This window comes from Triticum aestivum, chromosome 3B, assembly GCF_018294505.1.
Source record: "Triticum aestivum cultivar Chinese Spring chromosome 3B, IWGSC CS RefSeq v2.1, whole genome shotgun sequence".
Lineage (NCBI taxonomy): Eukaryota > Viridiplantae > Streptophyta > Magnoliopsida > Poales > Poaceae > Triticum > Triticum aestivum.
Genome location: NC_057801.1, coordinates 466,024,214 through 466,045,331, shown reverse-complemented (window position 1 = coordinate 466,045,331; position 21,118 = coordinate 466,024,214). Strand labels below are relative to the sequence as shown.

Genomic DNA, 21,118 nt, shown 5'->3' with positions numbered 1-21,118 from the left:
AACCAGCTAGTGCTTCTGGTCGTCCGTCACATGCTTTTGCAAAAAGACCCTTCACTTTTTCGAAAATTGAACCCGCACTCCCTACGTAAGTGGCTCTGGGGAAAACGATTCGGTAAAAAAAGTCCCTTTCGCGTTTCCTCTGTTTCTTGGTATTCAGACCGGCAGTTGGAGGCGGCCGCGGCGAACGGGGCGGACGAGGTGGCGGAGCAGGGGCCCCGGCGAGTGGGGAGCTGGAGGCACAGCGCATCCGGCGCCGCACGGGGACTACGAGCCGGCGGCGCACCTGTCACCGACCAGCGCAGACCCCAAGGCCGTGCCGACGAGGAAGGAGAGAATCAGGATGAGGAGGATGTCGCTGCGGCAGCGAAGGTAGCCAGCAGCCTGATGAAGCATCTACGGCCCAGCTTCTCCGGCGCGCCATCCGGAGATGGGACCGACGATCGAGGCGAAGGACGATGGAGAGGTGGTCGGAGGCGGCGAGCTCCAAGGCAGGCGGGTTGATGCGGTTCCAGATGGACGACGGCTTCGCGGGCGGCTGGGCCGAATCAGCTGCCGTGGCCCAAGCGCGGACGAACGTGCGTTCCTCTCGTCGTCGTCCTCCCGACGGCAGGCCAGGCAGGCGGCAAGAGCTTCTCCGTTCTCCTTGGCGACCTCAAGGTCCCGCTCTTCGGGGTGCTGCTCCAGCAGAGCAGCAGCACGCGCCTCGAATGGCAGGGGCGGCCGCCGTGGTTTGAGGACGTGCTGCGGGCGTCGACGGCTACCGCGCCCCGGAGGTGGTGGACGCGCGGCGACACTCTCTGGGCGTGCTCTTGCTGGATCTGCTCAACGGCAAGTCCTCGACGCACGCGTCGCTGCAGGATGGCGACGGCGGCACGCTGGACCTGCCGCGGTTGGTGCAGTCGGTGGTGCGCGAGGAGTGGACGACCGAGGTGATTGGCGTGGAGCTGGTGCGGCTAGGCGCCGCGCCGAGGAGAAGATGGACTCACTACCGCTGGCACCGGCGAAGCTACGACATAGCACGCCGCTGGCCTGGCCAGCACCGGCGCTCCGCACACATCCCTGCCTGACGGCCCTCCATCACATAGATACACAAACACAACAGCGAGCTTCAGTTATCTGAATTTTCGGTGCAGTGTCGTGATTTGGATCGACGCCCGAACACAACAGCGAGGTCAGCTTCAGTTCTCTGAATCTTCAGTGCAGTGCCGTGATTTGGATGGAATTGGAGACCGTGTCCTTCTCCAACATAAGTCAATTTCCAATGTAATCGAATTCGAGTCTCTGTTCTTCTCCAAGGCAAAAGCATGTAGTACCCGACCCGGATTGGACTTGGCTGTCATAAGGAGGGATCCTCGACCGGAACGTCCATCAGGCCACGTCCCTCGACCAGAATCTCCATCAAATCCCATCACATTGCAACTTTCAGAGGAACATCCAATGTCGCTGGCGGAGGAAAATCATCCGTCCAGCCGTACTATGTCGAGTTCGCCGGCGGAAGAAGAACACCCATCGAGCCCTCCATCGCCTGAGGCGGCTACACAAAGGTATTTCTCCCCATGAAAGTTACTACACCTGAGGCTAGCATGTTTGCATCTCTGAATATTTTTTAGAGATTTGTTCATGATTGTTTGTTGTCTGAACAAGACACGTATCTGAAGATTCAGTGTTGACTTACACCTTGGAGTTTACATCTGTTGTGGTGTTCCTCTATTCTAAACTGAGCCATGCTAATCCGACCAAGTTTGGGCCTACACATAGTCAAAAGTTTGAGTGATAGTTATGTTCCAGTTGCATTTATATTCAGATTTCACAGAAGGAACAAAGTTCCAGGAAAAACAACCTGTTAGTGTGTTCCTTGACGTTATACACCTGAGCACCCCTACTGTTAGCACCAAAATTAGCATTATTCTTGGCATGTATATGAATACTTTGTTTGCATGATTATTTGATTGAAGTAGGGCAGAATAACAGTAAACTGAACCATGAAATTTTAGAACCAGAAAGTAGGCATATACATCGTCATTAGCTCATTTTTCTGAAGTTGCTCCATGTTACTCCAGTTTTAGGTTCTGTCCAGTGATGTTCATCAGACATGTCACAGTGCGTGTATGCTCTAAGCGATAGGCAACGGACTATGGGGAACATATTTGTTTTTTATAATCATTTTCTGATTGTTGTTTTCCTGTAGGATATGTCATTACTTTTTTTAGTGGGTAGTGACTGCACTACCTAACTGACTATGATGTACTACCTCTGTTTCAACCGATTCCAGCTCAATGTGTCATCACTATTTAAATTATTTATTAGATGCTCGATGAAATTCAGAACTAAGCAATTTTTTCTTCCGTCTTTTCAGTGATGGGAGGTAGATTGAGCTGATAAATTTCTGCACCCACCTTGAGGTCCATAACGTTCTCCTAATTATATGCAGCCCAATTCGTATAGATGTATTTGTTTGAGGGAGAGGACTATCTGTGATCAGAAGCAACAGTATGTGATCATCATGTGTGCGAGAGATGGCAGGAGTATGTGATATGTATTTCTGTGTACACTACTAATATGTATTGACTGTTCATGTTGGTACAGTAGGTTCATGATTGCTTATGGAAACAATAAAATTACTTGAGGAGGATTTTATGAGTATGTACTTTGAGACTTGAGAGGTTGTTATTGACATGGATTCTCCGTCTACTAGAGAGGCTGATGTCAAATCAACATTGGAACAAGGGCAATAGAAGTGGAATGAGGTGAAGTCCTATCGATACCTATAATTCATTGATTAACTCAAACAAATGATACTAGACATCAACTACTGCAATTGATCCATGAATATTTGTTAGGTTGTAGTATCTATCTAACATCTAGAAGGGAACAATGCGATGAACATTTTTTTCTCAAGGTTATGTATATGAGTATATCTTTAAAATGTGGTACAGAGAGCAGAAGGTCTTAAATGCTTGCAAATCCTCAGTTTTAAGAGAATAAGATACAATCTTAATTTATATCCAGATCTATTTTTGTATTATTGGAATTCTGAACAGGAGAAGGTTGTTAGCTCGTCGTGTGGTCGATTTGGTTTCTGGAAATTCTTTCGCATACTATGTTTGAGAGCTTTTGTTCTTGAGTTCTTCTGGTGGAGGGAATCAGAAGTGATTCTTCTGCAATGTGAGGAGATCTCCAAATCAAGCCAGCCTCCAAGAGAAGACAACAAGTAGTACATCTCTACCCAGACGAGCTGAATCTGAACGACTCAGATTGTCATGTTACCGTGTACCAGTCCGACAGATGTGCAAGTGCAACTACATTGGTTGAGTGTAAGGCAGACTGATTCATCTGTGTGAAGCCAGTATGACAAGGCTAAGTGTACACAAGGTAAAAAAACACAATAAATATGGCCCCTTGATATTTCTGTTTATGGGTTGTTTTTAGGGGAGCTCATAGTTTATATTAGCAGTTCTCTTCTGTGCTAATCTGAATTGTAGGTGGCCCATTGTTTAATTGCTCATGCACATTATTAATTGTGGTTTGCATCGTCAATCTGCACTTTGGTAGGAGCACTTAGGAGTTCCTGACTATTCTCTGGGCAACCTCCTATATTTTATAGTAGTTCAACTTAGCCTTTATTTGTGGCAAACCATGATTCTGTACTACACCTTGGAATCTTTTTTAGCTGATTTATTATGCAAAGTACAGTAGTAACTTTGTTTGGATCTGAACTTATATCACTCTAAGAACTTCTACATAGAATGATTTATCATCACTAGAATATTTATACCCCGTTTTAATGCACGGGCATGTTTTCTTGCAAAATTTATTTTAAATGTTTTTTGCTGGTTGATTATGTTTGGAGTTCCTTTCTTTGTTATTATCTTCATTGCATTGGCAGTTTCTTTTATCCGGTACCATTTTTGTGGTTATATATGCTTTACTTATTCACTTAGAATATCAATGTCTTATCGGTGAATCGGTTCACTTGCACAAGGATCTTGCCAAAACATCAAGTTTCCCGAACATAAAAATTATGTCATTTCGGTGGAACAAAGAATTAATCTCTAGCACGGTGAAACAAATAATTTATCTCTAGCACTAAAATTATGTTTCTTACTAACAAGAATGTACCACTGCAGTATTTTTATTATGTTACGACTAATCGTTGGGTTGCTCCATTAGCAAGAAGTCAATTTGTCAGTGGAAACATAGCTGCAAGGATGCGATATTTCAACTTTGAGGTTACTTAAGCTTTTGGATTTCAGATTTAATTGCCATCATGAAACTGGTATGCAATGGAGCTGCACTTGCACGCACATGCTGATTTCTAAATATCGCACAGTACTATAGTTGTGATCCTCTAAATAGCTTATTTTTTAGCACAGTCTTGCGGAATAGTTACAGTGAACAAAAAGCTTGCATTTGATTGATTTGATTTGTTAGTTTTTTGAATGGCGCTGCCCCTATTAGGCTAAGTAGAAGCACTATACCGGGACTAAAGTACATCAGGTTACCTTTCATGAGGTCTGTGGAATTTTTGTAATTTGTGGTATTGGTATTTTTGGAATTATTCTGGGTACAAGGAAAGAAGTGACAGAGAACTGCAATTTTTTTGTGGTAAAATTTACTGAAATTGGTGTTTCTTTTCAAGATTATATTACTGTTTGCCCATTTGATCCTTGGATGATCTACTAATTTTCTTTTCTATTACTTGCGGATAATTTGCTTCAGTTCATCAAATTACCTGGGGAAACATGCTCATTGTTTATCTAAAGATATATTGGGCATCAGTCCACCTGTCATGAGGTCTCTAAACTTTTTAGGCATGTTTATTTTCTGAATAATTTATTGGAGATACTATGCTTGGACTCACAAATGCATGTAGTGCTTCCACTAGAGGGATGTTCTTCATTTTTTCTGTGTTATTCCTCTTTCAAGTTTTTGGTCCTTGAAAAGTAATAGTACTTGCTAGGTTTCTAGCTTTACTTTTTTTGTAGTACAAGCTAAATGTATATGCCTGAATTTACATATCAGAGTGTTTGAGTTGATTAAGGGTATGAGAGAGAACAATTTTCATTCTCAAACAACACCCGGCATCATTAATTTTCTTATTTACCAATTGAAACACGAGGCAATAATAGCACAACTTAAGTGTGTGAACATATCAATATAAAATGATTGGCCGGATTATGTTTTTTATGCATTCTAGAAGTGGCATTTCCGTGAAATTACAAACTAGCTTTACATTTTTCTCGGAACATTTTGTGAAATTTTATTGGAGAATATTTTTCTCCTTTTCCATCGTTCGTTGCCCATTCGTCCCATTCTGACGTTGCCCATTCGTCCCATTCTGCTCCTGTTTGTCATGAGTAATGTGAGAATAGAGGACGTAAACTTGTGGGGGCTTTTGGCCATGGGGCTATTGGGCTAGAGGCATGTGATATATTTTTCTCCCGTTGCAACGCACGGGCCCTTTTACTAGTATTGTATATTGTTATAAAGTATATTAGGGTCACACTGTCCGATGGGTGGACAATTTTCTTTCTTATAAGTGGGATTTTTTTTCTTCTTTTCTTTACCAGATCATTCGCATATTTAATTGATAAAGATCCAAAATATGATGTTTAAGTTAATATGATTAGTTAATTCACCATGCGTATTTATACGATGTTCTTAGGTCCAAAATCATAAGCTAGAATATACTACTAATTTGGTCCAAAATCACCATATTATATAGCAGTTCTTAGGTCGATTGGGTCAATATGGTGACATTGCTATAGTCGTTCTAAACCATAACCATAAGCAAAGCACTAGTACTAGCTAGTAGCCTCGTGGGATGATAGGACCGGTAGCTCACCGGAGAGGCCGGCCCGGCGGTAGGAGTGGTGCCCAAAATTCGTACGTAAGCAGAGCAGCCTCGCTCGCTCTATGGCCAGTTTGCAAATAAAGTGCAGTTTTCCCGCGTCTACCATTGCTGCCTGACAGGAGAGAAGAAAGTTTGGAGTTTAGACTAGTACTTCCTCCGTCCGAAAATACTTGTCATCAAGATGAATAAAAAAGGATGTATTTAGATGTATTTTAGTTCTAGATACATCCACTTTTATTCATTTTAATGACAACTATTTCGGGACGGAGGAAGTACTAGCTTGCTTGGTTGCACTAGCAATAAATAGCACGGCTCGGTAGCGCATGACCCTCCCTACTCATGCACAAATCCTACTATTACCACTACTACTAGTGCTAACCCTAGCTCGGGAGGTATGGGCACGCTGCTGCTGTTGCTGTATGGGCACAAGTCCAAATCACCTGTCATAGACTCCCAGGAATGGAAAAAGTCCAAAAAAAAACCTTGAAATTGTAGGCAAAAGCTAAATCAAACTCCAAATTCTTAATCCCTGAAATCAGCACACCGAACTCTATAATCCCGGTCTATTTTAAACCTTGGGAGGACTCGGCCGGTATTTGCTGAATTGGGCCGGGCCAGTAGCGCAGTCGCTCATGCGCGTGCACTAGTCTATTTTTCTTTTATGTTTCCTTTTTCATTTTTTCATTTTTACAATTGCCTAATTTTTCTCAGTACCCAATGTACATTTTAAACACAGACATTAAATATTTTTTGATAAACTTTTGATATTTTCAAATACGTTATGGACATTTTGAAATTAAATGTTTTCAAAAAAATTTGAATACATGGTAATATTTTTCGAAATACATGTTTTACATTTTCTTAATGACAATACACATTTTACAAAACTACACAAACACTCTTTTACATGGTTCAACATGTTTAAATTCGCAAACACTTTTTTCTATACATGTCACGTATATTCTGTTGAGGTTATGACACATTTTTGTACAACACGCAAACATTTTCGATACATTGTACATACTTTTTTTGAAAATGCCACAAACACATTTTCTGAAACTCGCGAACATTCTTGAAATGTTACATTTTTTAGAATGTACGAAACCTTTTTTTTGAATCACACAAATATTATTATACATTGTATAAACATTGTTTGAATTGGCCAATACATTTTTTTAGAATTTGTGATATTTTCTAGATGTCACAAACTCAGAAAATGTTTATGTATCAAAAAGTGTTCGCACTTTAAAATTTTGTTCAGGTTTCAGAAAAAAATTATGGTTCAAAAAGTGTTTGCACTTTAAATTTTCGTTCAGGTTTCAAAAAATGTTGATGTTTCAAAAGGTGTTGGCTTTTTCAAAGTTGTTGGTTTTTAAAATTATTCGAAAATTTTAAAAAGTTCTCGCACTTCATGAAATGTTCGAAGATTTAAAAAAAACTAAACATTTTTTAAAAACATTATTTACGAAATAGTTTATGAAATTGTAAAAAATATTTTAAAAATGTGACATAATTTGAAAATTTGAAAACAATCATAGCATCTGAAAAACTGTTGGTATTATGAACATTTTTGGCAAATGTGTTTTTGTTTTTGAAATCACAAACAGTTTTTTAAAATGCGAATAGAATTTTAAAATGCCAAACATTTTTTTAAAAACACAAAATGAATTTAATTTTCGCCGAAAATAGAAAACAGGAACATTTTTTAACTCGCGAATAATTTTAAACATGCGCGAACATTTTTGAAACTTCACGAATTCTTGTTGTGTTGTAGTGGGCCGGCCCAAATTCTTATCCGTGAGAGTAGCTAGTTATCCCGGCCGGGATTGTACTATTCATAGTTTGCCAAACAGGTCTAGGGTCCAAAATAGACCGGGATTGCAAGTTTAGAGTGTCAATTTCCGGGATTCAAAGTTTGGGGTTTGATTTAGCTTTCGTCTATAACTTCAAGGTTTATTTTGGACTTTTTCCCCAGGAATATCTTCAACATTACATTAAATTCAAGAAAAGATATAAAGGACTCCTAGTAATTACTGGAGCGGAGTACAAGGCCATGGGCATCGACGGCTTGACGCATCGTGCTACGAGTCCAAATGACAAGTACGCTTCTACCCCTACGCGCGATACACCCTGTTGGACGTATGCACCCGGCCCACTGCGCACCGCCGCGAAACGTGCCATTGCATCGAGCGCTCCGCTGCGCACCGGCGCATGGACCGGGCGTAGCTCCGTTGCACGACCCCTGTGCCCCTGATTTGCCGCTGCCGACGCATGTGTTCGGGCCAGTTCTTTCGACTCGATTCTGAAGAATCACTGCCTGGAAAATCACAATCGCAAAAGAACTCATCGCTTCTCCAGGAATCGTCTAGAATCACCCACAATCGGCGGTGTATTTCAGAATCGAGCAAACTTGACGATTCTGGCGATTCCCTCAAAGCAAAACGATTCAGTTTTATCAAATACCCCTATTCAATGTAGAAATTACCCCCAATATGCCACTCAGGCCAGCCGACCGACAGAGGCCCAGCCCAAAGTACTTGTCGATTCCCCCCAGTCGATCGTCCCCGTCGCTCATCCCCATCCCCGTTCGACCTAGGGTTGGCGCCGCCAGCCGGATTCCCCGCCCCGAAATCGTCAGTTCCGTTGCCGGTGGTCCTCTACAGCGCATCCCCGTCCAGTCCACAGCCACCCCCGACCCCTCAGCGCCGGCAGCAGGAGGCGAACCGGCTTCCCCACCCCGACCCAACCGCCCTGCAGCAGGAGGAGCCGGCGTCGACCGAGCCCACTTCGCCGATGTTGGTGAGCTCCTCTCTATCTTATCCTTTCTCCCCTTCTCTCTGTCATATCTCTAACTCATACAACAATCACAGGTTAGAATCACAGAAAAGAACTGGGCAGACAATTATGTGGGCAGATGATTCTCCTGGCAGTTTCCCAGAATCACGATTCTGGAGAATCATGAGGCCAAAAGAACTGGTCTGAAGTTTCTAGCGGCAGCGTCTCCCTCCCCTCTCTCTCTCACTCCCTCGCTCCCTCCCTCCCCTTCGTTTCGCATTCACAGGAAGCTGCGTCCGCGTGCCGCCGGCCGTACCCGCCCCCTCCGGCGTCGCCGCGCCGAATCCACTCGTCCGGCTTCGGCGGCGCCATGGGGCCCAAGTCCAAGGCCCGGTCGGCTCGCCAGAAATCGCTGGCCAAACCGAGGTAACTTTTCCCCCCAACCTTTCCTTTTTGGATGCGATGCGGCGCCATTAGTGACCGATCCAGACCAAGCTCACCGTGTATCCTCTATGTTCCTAGTGACCCAATGCAGGAGTTTAAGTGCATTCAGCACTACGATCGTCAGCATATGTCTGAGTTGAATGAAAAGCGGCTGCGGACCAAATATAACGATGTTTGTTTGACGTGTGAGCTTAAGGCTTTGTCTGCCTGCCGCTCGGGTGGTGAGGAGAAGACGGAGAGGAAGAAGAACAGGTCAGCAAGACGCGCTGCTGCCAAGGAGCCTGCAAAACCAAACAGCAGCGCCTCCTGGGTTTGCTTGGAGTGCGGTAGCTTTTTTTGTGGTGGTGCAGGATTCGAGCCAGAGGGCCATGTTAGAGCACATCACAAGGAGCAACCTGGGCATCGGTGGTTTGCCAACACCTATGATAAAGATGCACTGTACTGTTGTGAGTGTAACCAGAAGGTTCCACTCAAGGTTTTTAAGTATCGTCCATCACAATCAGCAGAAGCTTCAACTGAGTTAGAGGCAAACACCAACCCGCTTGATCCGAAGGATGATGATGGTTTGGACAAGGAGGTGGTGACACCGCAGAAGATAGAATCGGTGGAGGTGGAGGGCAAGGGATCCAGCAGTTCGTCATCTCCTCGCTCGGAGGATGATGATGGTTTGGACAAGGAGGAGGTGCTGACACCGCGGGTGGAACCGGTGGAGGTAGAGGGCAAGGGATCCAGCAGTTCGTCATCTCCTCACTTGGAGGATGATGATGGTTTGGACAAGAAGGAGGTGCTGACACTGACACCGGTGGGATCAAGCAGTCCATCATCTCCTCACTCAACCAAGGAGGACGTTGCCAAATATAATGTCATCAGGGGGCTGCGGAATCCCGGCAACGCCTGTTTTTTCAATGCCATGCTGCAGTGCTTATTGGCCCTTGACCCACTGCGCAGCATGATGATGGGACAAAACGTTTGCAAAGGGCCAATTGCTGCGCTTTTCAAAGAGCTCTTTGTCGACACAAGTCCTTCAAGCAATGCAAAACGCTACCTTGACCAAACAAAATTGTTTGCATCTGTCTGCTCAAGGTGGCCCCAATTCAGTACCGGCGGAATGGAGGATGCCGAAGAACTCATCCAATGTTTTCTTCATGGTTTGGATCAAGAGGAAGATGAAGCACGTCAACCTTCAACGGATGCTCCAAAGAAGGTCTCAATTGTCAAGTCCATCTTTGCAGGCGAGGAGTGTAGTGCTCTAACCAGCACAGAATGTGTACACAGTTCCAAGGGGAAACGTGAAGAGACCCTTATATTCCGACTGCCAATTCCAGACAGGAAGCTCCCTACTGTAGCTTCGAGGAGCAATAAAGCTGATGCTGAGGCACATGATGGTGATGATCCTGTATCAGTTGAGGAGTGCTTCTCCTTGTACACCAAGGAAGAGTTGTTATCTGATTGGGTCTGTGAGTCTTGCACTGATGCAACTAAAACAAAACGTGTCGTGGAGTCCGGTGGTGACGATAACCAAAATGACCAGAAACAGGAAACAAAAAAAAATCAGAGCTGCAAGGAAAAGAATGATTATAACTAGAGCTCCTAATGTAATGGTTATTAGTTTGATCAGGCAAAAAAAGGCTCCTAATCCTGCTGGATATGATAAATTGAAAGGACATGTGGGTTTCAAGGAGATTCTCAATATGCAGCCGTACATTGACAGAAGGTACTGTTTCTTTGACTGACTGAATATGAAATCATTTTTAATACTCCCTCTGTTCACTTTTATAAGACCTTAAAGACATTTCAGACAATGTGCAAAACAGCCTATTTTGAGCTGTCTGAAAGGACTTACAAAAGTGAACGGAGGGAGTAGTCTTGTTCGAATGGATAAGAAATCATTTTACTTGAATCTGAAAACTTGTTTGACCGACTATTGTAGGAAAAAAACATTCCTTGACTGACTGAATATAGCTCCATGCATCAACCAGAGTAGTAGCGCAGTGTTAGTAACTACTCCAGCTATCTTCAAGCATGAAGCAGTAACTAATTAATAAATACAACTCAAATTTAGAAATAATTGATCAATAAAAAAACCAACCGGCCGTCCAAATTAAACAAAACAGAAACTAGTATAACTGAAGTTAGCTCAGCTTAATTAGGTCCATGAATGAAAAAGCTGGAGCAGCTAGATTAGCTAGGACCCATGACATGAAAATGAACTATAATTGCTGACTTAGTATTCTTTTGTCCCTCGTTAGCGACAAACAAAGGCATGCATACTTACTGTTCCTAGCTTTGAAAATGAACCTTTTATTAACTAACTCTATACACTCTCAGCTCCCTTCCTAACCAAAGAAGATCTCCAACCACTAGCTAGCTATTAATCATCCTTATGTAGTTTCAGACAATTATTCAGACTGAACTGGGTCTGAATATTTTTGAATTTGGCATCTCAGTATTTATGATTTATGAGCGAGCGACAGTACTGTACAGCTCTACGACTGCTCTGGTCATCACTATTTCCTGTAATTTTCAGTTTTGACGAGAATGACAATAACACCTACCGTCTAGTTGGTGTTGCTCAACACATTGGAGATCGGGATGGAGGTCATTATAGTGTGTATGTAAGAGCTAACAAGATGAATGGTCAGGAACATCAAAGCAATGACAAGTCTTGGTTTTATGCAAGCGATGAGATGATCAAAGAAGCCAGCTTGCAGGACGTTCTTGATTGCGAGGCCTACATTCTTTTTTATGAAAGGGTGGGGAACTAAGACTTTATAAGTTATTATGTGTTTGTTGGCATGTTTATTTAAATGTCAATGTTCTGTTTGCAGTGCTCAAATCATGATGCCCAATCTTCTGCCAATGTCACGAGTGAGGGATCTAGACTTGCCAACCTTCTGCCAATGTTGCCCGATCTTGTCGGTGATTTGATTCCTCCACCCATGGATGACTTGGTCCCATGGGATGAGCAGAGGAACTCCAGCCGGGATAAAAGGAGAGAACAGGGAGCGGACAAGAAAAATGCCACATTGCTACCTATGTTTTGGGAGTTTCTTGATGAGTATGTTTATCTCGCTTTTCTATGTTTCTTTGTCTTATGCTGCTCAATGGGTTTCACCTCTAGCCTACCCCAACTTGTTTGGGACTAAAGGCTTTGTTGTTGTTGTTGTTGTTGTTCTACTCAACGGGTTCTAATCCAGGCAGCTTCGTTTTGATAGGTTTACGCCATCCGGAGAAACGATGCCATATTACCGTTTTCAATTGTGGGGCATGCTTGTGAGAGGTTCTGGATCAAGGGAACTGCACATCCTCTACTCTCATCTCTTGAATCGGTCAAAGGACCTTGCAATGGGAGTCTGCAATGGCGGCGAAAGGTATATGCTATCCTGTAGTTTTTTTGCACCAACAGTTGGATCTTTCCTGAAGATATCCTCCCCCTCTTCGAAGCTTCCTTTCCTGTTACTTTATGAGTACTAGCACAAGTATGTTCCAATTCTGAAATCACAATTACCTTTTTCCAAAAGGGGACAAATCACAACAATCTGCATGAACACCAAGCTATAAGATTGTGTGCTGACATGTGCTGAAAATTTGCCTGAAATGTGCAAGAAAATACCATACCATATGCCTAAAAATGTGCAAGAAAATTACAAACCATATGATGTGAGGCGAACAATAGCAGCGTCCAGAATATGAGATTGATCATCTGGTGCTTGGTTTTTACCAAGCTCTTGTTGCTTTTCTTTGTCCTTCTCAACTTCTTTTGGCCCATGATTTCCTTTGGCCTTCTCGACTTCTTTTTGCTCTTGCTGTACCCTTTCTTCTGGACCTTGCCGCATCACCATGAGATACTTTTCTTTGTCCTTTCCGACCTTCTTGAAGCACCTCCAGTTCTCCCAGTTAGCTCATCTACACCTGGAACCATATAATGTTTGTACCTGCTTTGTGTAGCTGATCAAAAGTGTCACCGTATTGGGGGTTCTTGGCCCAATCAATTTCGTGCTGTAGTGACTTCCACTCTCACATCTGTTCTTGGTCCTGATAAGTTTCAGCTCTCTCGAAGCCCACATCAAACCAAAAAGCTCAGCATCAGTGGCTAGCCTCATAGTGTGCCCAATTTTCCCTTTAAATTACTAGCCACTTTTTTTCCTTCAAATTATTAGCCGTTGTATTTTCCTTATGATTCCTTGATTTTTAATATCGTAGTACTAAACATTGTAAAACAGGCTGAGGGTGAAGTTAACAGAAATTGCTAGGAAGTATATGCTGGAACTTGTAACGAGATTGAGGATGGTGGTGACAGAATCCGCAAGGAATTTAATGCAGCAACTCGAGCTAAGATTTCTTGAAATGCCCAAAAAGTAATGGTTTTAATCCTTTCCCTTTTGTTTTATTATTTATTTATACAAATCAGTTTTTTTATCCTAGTATTTAATTGGAAACTGTTGCATATATGTTTTCAGGCATGAGGAATTGAAGGAGTCTCTTGGTGCTGATTTGCTTAGAGAAATGGATGTGTATGGTCATGTTGGGAACCAAATTATGATACCTTTACCTGACAAATGCGCCTTGATCCAAGGACTTACTGGACATGTGATTAGCAAGCACAGAGATGGGTATTCATGGGAAGGTGATTTTGGCATAGAAGATGTGGATGTCTATGACGGCAAGGTAGTCATCACAAAGAGTCCCAAGTTATTTCAGATACTACCTCAAATATCGCGTGAGATGGTCACGGCGATGGAGAAAGATTTTGATAGCATTGCAAGAAAAGTGCTGAAGAAATTCATCCGTTCTCACATTTACGTGCCTTACCTAACACCTTTTCATGCATTCTTGAGTGGAATGAAACTATATGCTAAATGGTGGTCAGACCGAATCATGACTAAGAATCTGCGGGAGCTAATACTGCACTTTCCTTTTTTGAAGCCTTTAAGGGCTAGGTTGAACTTGCTGGTAGGCATCTTTGATGCATGGAGATCGTTTGATGAAAAAGATAAGAGTCCCATATTTAAGAAAATCTTGGAGAAGGCACTACATGGATTGCCATGGTTAGAGGAGATGAAGAAGGTTGATAATCGGATCATCCTTGAAGTCTTTTCTTACAAGGGTGATGGCTATTATGGAGAAAAAATGCATTTCATGATTGAATTGTTAAGGCATCTTGCAGTGCATGGTACTGAGAAGTCCTTCGTTTATGAGTATGAGTGTGGCTACCGCAAGCAAATGGTGCAAACTCTTGATGAACTTGAGGTTGGCGGTGCTTACTACCTTGAGGAAGTTGTGGTGGCTGCTTTGACAGCTTTGTTAGAGCAATCAGCGATGAAAGATATGTATGTCTTTGTACTACCCACAACTGCATTTTATTTGTCTTTTCTGTTTAGTTATATTAACTGCCGAGTATTATTTGATCTGCAGGCTGGAGTCTGTTTGGGAGTGCTACAAGAACTGCAATTTCCCATCTCAAAATTAAATCAGCAATCATTCATGGAGGAGAAAGATGTGGCTGAGCCCTCATGTAGGTACACCTTATCCTGTCCATGCAATTGCATTGAGATGTGAGTTTAGTTTCTCGTGAATGAAAGAGCTTATCAGTTTTGTTGCATAATCAAGAGCAAAGGAAAATATTCTTCTCAAGTCTGGTATATGTAAATTGTACAGCTTGCTTGTTCCACCAAATGATAGCAAAACCCTTTTTATGTTCTCTTCAAGAAGTAGGCACATCACCATATTATTCAAATGGTGTCTTATCAGAGTTATAACAGTTTTGTGATCTTAAAATCATCTCTTGTTTGTTCCCTTATTCTTACGCAAAATGTATTTGCTCTTTTTAATTGAAAGGTTTTCACTGAAGCTTGTTGATATTTTAGTCCGCCATGGTATTAATTGTCTGCAATATGGTTTACGGATCGTTATATCATTCTTCGCAGTTAGGTGATGGACATGTCTCCCCGTCTATTTTGTGAGCAATTCAATGGTGCTACATATCCCTTGCAAATGGCCGCTACGTGGAAGAGAGCTGTCAGTGGCTTGCCGACTGCACGAAGACGACGAACCACACCTGATTACAATGGCCTCTACATGGATTAGCTAGTGAAGCTAGATATGAACCTGGATTCTGTTTTGCTCTGTTTGGGTCATCAGGGTAGTCAGTGTAATGTTGCTCTTCCATTTGTACGAGTAGGTAACTGCTGTTGTATCCATCCGGGAACCTGATGTACACTGACTTTGCAATGGAGCCATGGAGTTGCAGACTTACTATTTGTCAAAAAGGTTAATTACTGGATTCTGATTTGCAAGTTTATGTTAGTACTGAATTTTGATTTGTAGAGTTAAGTGCCCTTAGCCCTCAGGCACCGCCGGGTGCCTTCCCCTTGCAACCGCGGCAATTTCCCATGTTTAGGTCTTGAAGATAAATATAACATGACAGAACTTTGATGTACATTTTGGTTTGTCTTCCATGGTGGAGCCATGCACAGTTTTTTCTAAAATGTTCATTACTACTAAATATTGATTTTGCAAGGTTGTGACGGTACTAAATTTTGATTTGCAAGGTTATGGCATTGCTGATTTTTTATTTGCAAAGTTAAAATCATTTCCAGGCACTTGAAACACGCTGCAACCAAAGCATAACAAGTTTGCACGATTAAAGAGACATGACAGGTTAGTAGATTGAAAGTGCAGTGCACTCAACAACACGAAATAGAAAGAAAATACGGTAGCACTAGATTCTCAAATTGTTCTCCAGAGCTAGCATCATCTGACTGATCACACTTGTAATTGCTAGTGGGTACAAGCTCTACTGATCAACAAAATAAGCAAGAAGGACGCGTGTCTTCGGACTGAACAAATATCATCATCACACACCAATAATTTTTATGAATTACACACGCACACGCACAGAGAACAACAACAGGGCTCGGTTTGGTGAAGAAGAACAGCAGGGGAGGAAGAGAGAAGGAGCAGCAGGGGCGCTCAGGAAGAAGAAGAGGGAAGCAGCAGGGGGAGGTGAGAGAAGAGAAGCATCAGAGAGCAGGTCAGCCGCCCTGGCCTCTTGCACGTTTGGTTCAGCCGGGCGTGGGATCAGACGGCCGTCTGGTGGGTCGCGCGCTTCGACCCCCTTCCTTTCCTCTGGTTCGCGGCGCGTGGGATCAGACGGCGGTCTGGTGGGTCGCGCGCTTCAACCCCCTCACCGCTTGCCGTCTGGTGGCGGTGGGTCGCGCCTCTCGATGCTTCGATTGCCAGGGTCACGAGATGCTGGCGCCCTTCTGTCTGGTGGAGTGCGTGACTGGGAAAACATCCTGTTTTTTCTTTTGAGGGGAAAACATCCTGTGATACGAGTGATTACATGATACCGTGCTCCCGAACAGCATGGTGCGTCGGATCTGCATTCAAGGCATAGGATCAACTCATTTGTTTATTCCCCTAAAAAAACTCATTTGTTTATATACAGGATATTTTGCGGCTAGCCCCCCGGAAAGCTGTGCCTACATGCAAAATCATAGCATATGTCGCACCTACCACCCGACATTTGGCGCCCATCATGGGGCCAGGTGCATGTACACTAATAAGCAAATCATGCATGTACACTAACCCGGCAAGCTTAAACTGTTGTCTCGATTTGTAAGCATTCGTGCAGTTCCTGGGTTGAGTAACTGCTGTTGCGCCGCTTAGGGACGACGTTGTACCGGCAAAGTGGAATAAATCCTACACTATCCCGTGTTTTCTAAATAAATATTATACTCGATATCTCCCGCAGACTGCTGTTGCGCCGCTTAGGGACGACGTTGTACCGGCAAAGTGGAATAAATCCTACACTATCCCGTGTTTTCTAAATAAATATTATACTCGATATCTCCCGCAGTCACAACGATAGCGACACAGACGGTGAAACTGGAAAAGAATCCGAAGGTAACCCGATGGACCCCCCCCCAAACACACACGCACACGCACACAACAGTCGTAACGGTCGATGCATCGCGGAAGTCGTGGCTGGAGTGAAACCGACGAGGTTGCTCAAGCAAGACAGTAGCCCTTTGTGTTCATGTCGATGTAGCCGAGAGCGTAGGGTGGTGTAGTCGTGCGAAGAACGCCGTGGTCGATGTCGAGTCGGGGTAGCCGGTGTCGAGGAATTCGCCCTGGAGCCGCAGGCACAAGGAGGCGTCGTAATAGTCGTATGTGCAGTGGTGCTGGTGCGTTGGGAAGAAGACGTTGTTGACGATGCGTCGCGACGGGATTGCCGAGCTCAGAGACACATCATGGACGAAGGCACACATCAGTGTTGTCAGTACCGGGCATGCGTAGATGGACGAAGACGAAGTCGACGAAGCGCCGCACTAGGTTTGCCAGGCCCGTGGACACGCCGTGGACGAAGGCACGCATCGATGTTGCCAGGACCGGGCATGCGTAGACGAGCTGTACGAAGACGAAGGGGGTGGACGGGTCGCGGCGGCTATGGGGGTAGCAGCGGCGGCGGCCGCGGCGGCCTGACGGCGGCCGCCGCCGATGGGTTAGGAGCACAGCGGCGGTGCTCGAAGTAGACGAGGAACCCGATAGCGTGACGAAGACCAGCGCGGAAGGTGGCGTTCCCACACCGAGGAAGGTGGCGTGACGCATACCGCGGGAGGTCGACGCGCGGGGACGGCTGAGTGGACCGCCGACCACAGCGCTATGGCCCGAAGGGGCGACGCAGTGGCAGCAGGCGAGTCAGGGCGACGGCGGGAAGACCTCGAGGCGGCAGCGGTGACCGCGGGCCGCGGTGCTAGGGCCCGAAGTGGCGGCGCAGTGGCAAAGCGTGGTTCGGTGCAACTGTGAGGACGGCCTCAGGTGGCGGCAGAGACTGCATGCCACTCTCGCTACGACCCGATGGGGTGACGCAACGACAGAGCGAGGGTCGGTGCAGCCACGGGGATGGCCTGGATAGGACGGCCTCGGGGTGGCAGTAGACCGCATGCCGTGACACTACGGCCCAAAGGGGCGATGCAGCTGTAGCACGCGGGGCGGTGCGGCCGCGGGGAGAACCACAGGGCGGCGGCGCTGCGGCCCGATGAGATGACACAGCGGCAACCCGATACTCGATCGATGTAGGGGCATGCTGTACTCTGAACGGTCTTCACGGGTCATGCGGAGGCGCGCGCAACCGACGGGCTAGGTTGGTTGCACGACATAGATGAGGCGGATCGTGGCGGCGGGCGGGTGATCAATCCGACCGCGTGGGAGGTCTGGGACACCGCTTGGTGGAGGCGGGCTAGCGGCAGAGTCCGAGATGAAGCCGACGACGGTCGAGCGCAGCCAACCCGAGCAACCGACGAGTGACGCGGTCGGCTTGAGGCAGCCGGCGAGTCCGATGCAGCCAGCAACCGGTGATGGGGTCGGCGTGACAGGCGGCAAGACGGCCGTACAGGCGCAGTGGAGGCAGGATGGTGATGCAAGAGTCGTGGTCGAAGTAGGACGGCGACGGCCGGTGCAGGGCAACGGGCGGGCAGACGTGCGCACGACGACCGTGAGGGGCCGCCTGTCATGCGAGTCACCGGGTCGGCGAAGAAGCCAGATGATCACGTCGGTATTGGAGTAGAGGCTCACAGGGGCCGACGGCTGTGGCAGGCGACGCAAACTGATCTTAAATCGGAAAACCGAAAAAAGGTCGATCAAGATAACCAGCGGGAGAGAGAAAACCCGGAGCAAGGGCTCGGGAAAAAGACTCTCTAGGGCAGCTGGTCAACACGACTGTCGGAGTAAATGACCACGGGTAGCCTTGCCGGCTCCCCATAGCTCTTCGAAAAAATTGGGCCGACTTCGCCCCTCAAGCATTCAAGACGAAGGGCCGCCTTCTCGTGGCCGGCTATGACACGACCAACTACGGGTAGGCGGCAGAGATCAGTATACCAGCCTAGAGTGGGCCGACTCCTAGTAGGCGGCCACTAGAGTGGCCGACCTCTAGTAGACGGCCCACCCCATATGCCCTCAAAGTTTGCACCCACATAACGGCGATAAGACGGGGCGTGGCTACAGTGAAGCCACCGCCGCCGAATCCCGGAGCGGGCATGGCCACAGTGCGTCGTACCAGTCGGCCATCCCCCGCCCAACGCGACATTGTTGCCATGTTGACCGTGACATCACCCACGACAGACTGTTAGTACGGCCTGCAGGCGGGGGGCTCCCATGCCAGTTAGCCCCCTCCAAGGTGGCCGGGTCAGTCCAACCGGCTCCAGGGGAAGCCGGCCCCCGGAAGCTGTCCAACCCTTCCTTGGAAGTTTGTGCACCCTCAAGCGGATGAGACAGGGTAAGGCTACAGTAAGCGCCCTGATGTCTACTACACAACCTTCTTCTTGTAGACGTTGTTGGGCCTACAAGTGCACAGGTTTGTAGGACAGTAGCAAATTTCCCTCAAGTGGATGACCTAAGGTTTATCAATCTGTAGGAGGCATAGGATGAAGATGGTCTCTCTCAAACAACCCTGCAACCAAATAACCAAGAGTCTCTTGTGTCCCCAACACACCCAATACAATGGTAAATTGTATAGGTGCACTAGTTCGGCGAAGAGATAGTGATACAAGTGCAAAACAGATAGTACATAAAGGTATTTGTAATCTGAAATTGTAAAAACAGCAAGGTAACAAGTGGTAAAAGTGAGCGTAAACGGTATTGCAATGATAGGAAACAAGGCCGAGGGTTCATACTTTCACTAGTGCAAGTTCTCTCAACAATAATAACATAGATAGATCATATAACAAGCCCTCAACATGCAACAAAGAGTCACTCCAAAGCCACTAATAGCGGAGAACAAACGTAGAGATTATGGTAGGGTACGAAACCACCTCAAAGTTATTCTTTCGGATCGATCTATAAAAGAGTTCGTACTAGAATAACACCTTAAGACACAAATCAACCAAAACCCTAATGTCACCTAGATACTCCATTGTCACCTCAAGTATCCGTGGGCATGATTATACGATATGCATCACACAATCTCAGATTCATCCAACCAACATAAAAGTACTTCAAAGAGTGCCCCAAAGCTACTACCGGAGAGTCAAGAACGTGTGCCAACCCCTATGCATAGGTTCCCAATGTCACGAAACCCGCAAGTTGATCACCAAAACATACATCAAGTGGCACATGATATCCCATTGTCACCACAGATAATCACGGCAAGACATACATCAAGTGTTCTCATAAAAGACTCAATCCGATAAGATAACTTCAAAGGGGAAACTCAATTCATCACAAGAGAGTAGAGGGGGAGAAACATCATAAGATCCAACTACAATAGCAAAGCTCGGGATACATCAAGATCGTGCCATCGAGGGAACACGAGAGAGAACACGAGAGAGAGCGATCAAACAGATAACTACTGGTACATACCCTCAGCCTCGAGGGTGAACTACTCCCTCCTCGTCATGGAGAGCGCCGAGATGATGAAGATGGCCACCGGTGAAGGATCCCCCCTCCGACAGGGTGCCAGAACAGGGTCCCGATTGGTTTTTCGTGGCTCTGGAGGCTTGCGGCGGCGGAACTCCCGATCTATCTTTCGTTCTGGAAGTTTTAGGGTACGTGAGTATATATGGGTGCAGGGGGTACGTCGGTGGAGCTACGGGGGGCCCACGAGGCAGGGGGCGCGCCCAGGGGGGGCGCCCCCCACCCTCATGAGCACCTCCCGTATCTCCTGACGTGCATTCCAAGTCCATCGGGTGGCTTTCCTTCCAAAAATAACTTCTCCAGTTGATTTCGTTCCGTTTTGACTCCATCTGATATTCCTTTTCCTCGAAACACTGAAATAGGCATAAAACAGCAAATCTAGGCTGGGCCTCCGGTTAATAGGTTAGTCCCAAAAAATAATATAAAAGTGGAAAATAAAGCCCATAATCATTCAAAACACATAGTAATATAGCATGAATGCTTCATAAATTATAGATACGTTGGAGACGTATCAGCATCCCCAAGCTTAATTCCTACTCGTCCTCGAGTAGGTAAATGATAAAAGAAAGAATTTATGAAGTATGAATGCTAGAGGTGCACAAGTTTGATCAATGATAATTTCAATCACCT

The 21,118-nt window shown here is 45.6% G+C and overlaps 1 long non-coding RNA gene and 1 pseudogene across 1 annotated transcript; both read left to right on the top strand.

Annotated features, from left to right (window-relative positions):
• Positions 1–137: 137 nt before the first annotated feature.
• LOC123070403 (uncharacterized) lies at positions 138–5,266 on the top strand. The gene is made up of 3 exons (XR_006433624.1): positions 138–1,544; positions 2,357–2,747; positions 3,042–5,266. It is a non-coding gene; the product is annotated as an uncharacterized lncRNA (long non-coding RNA).
• Positions 5,267–7,907: 2,641 nt separating this feature from the next.
• LOC123067537 (uncharacterized) lies at positions 7,908–15,480 on the top strand (annotated as a pseudogene).
• Positions 15,481–21,118: the final 5,638 nt, after the last annotated feature.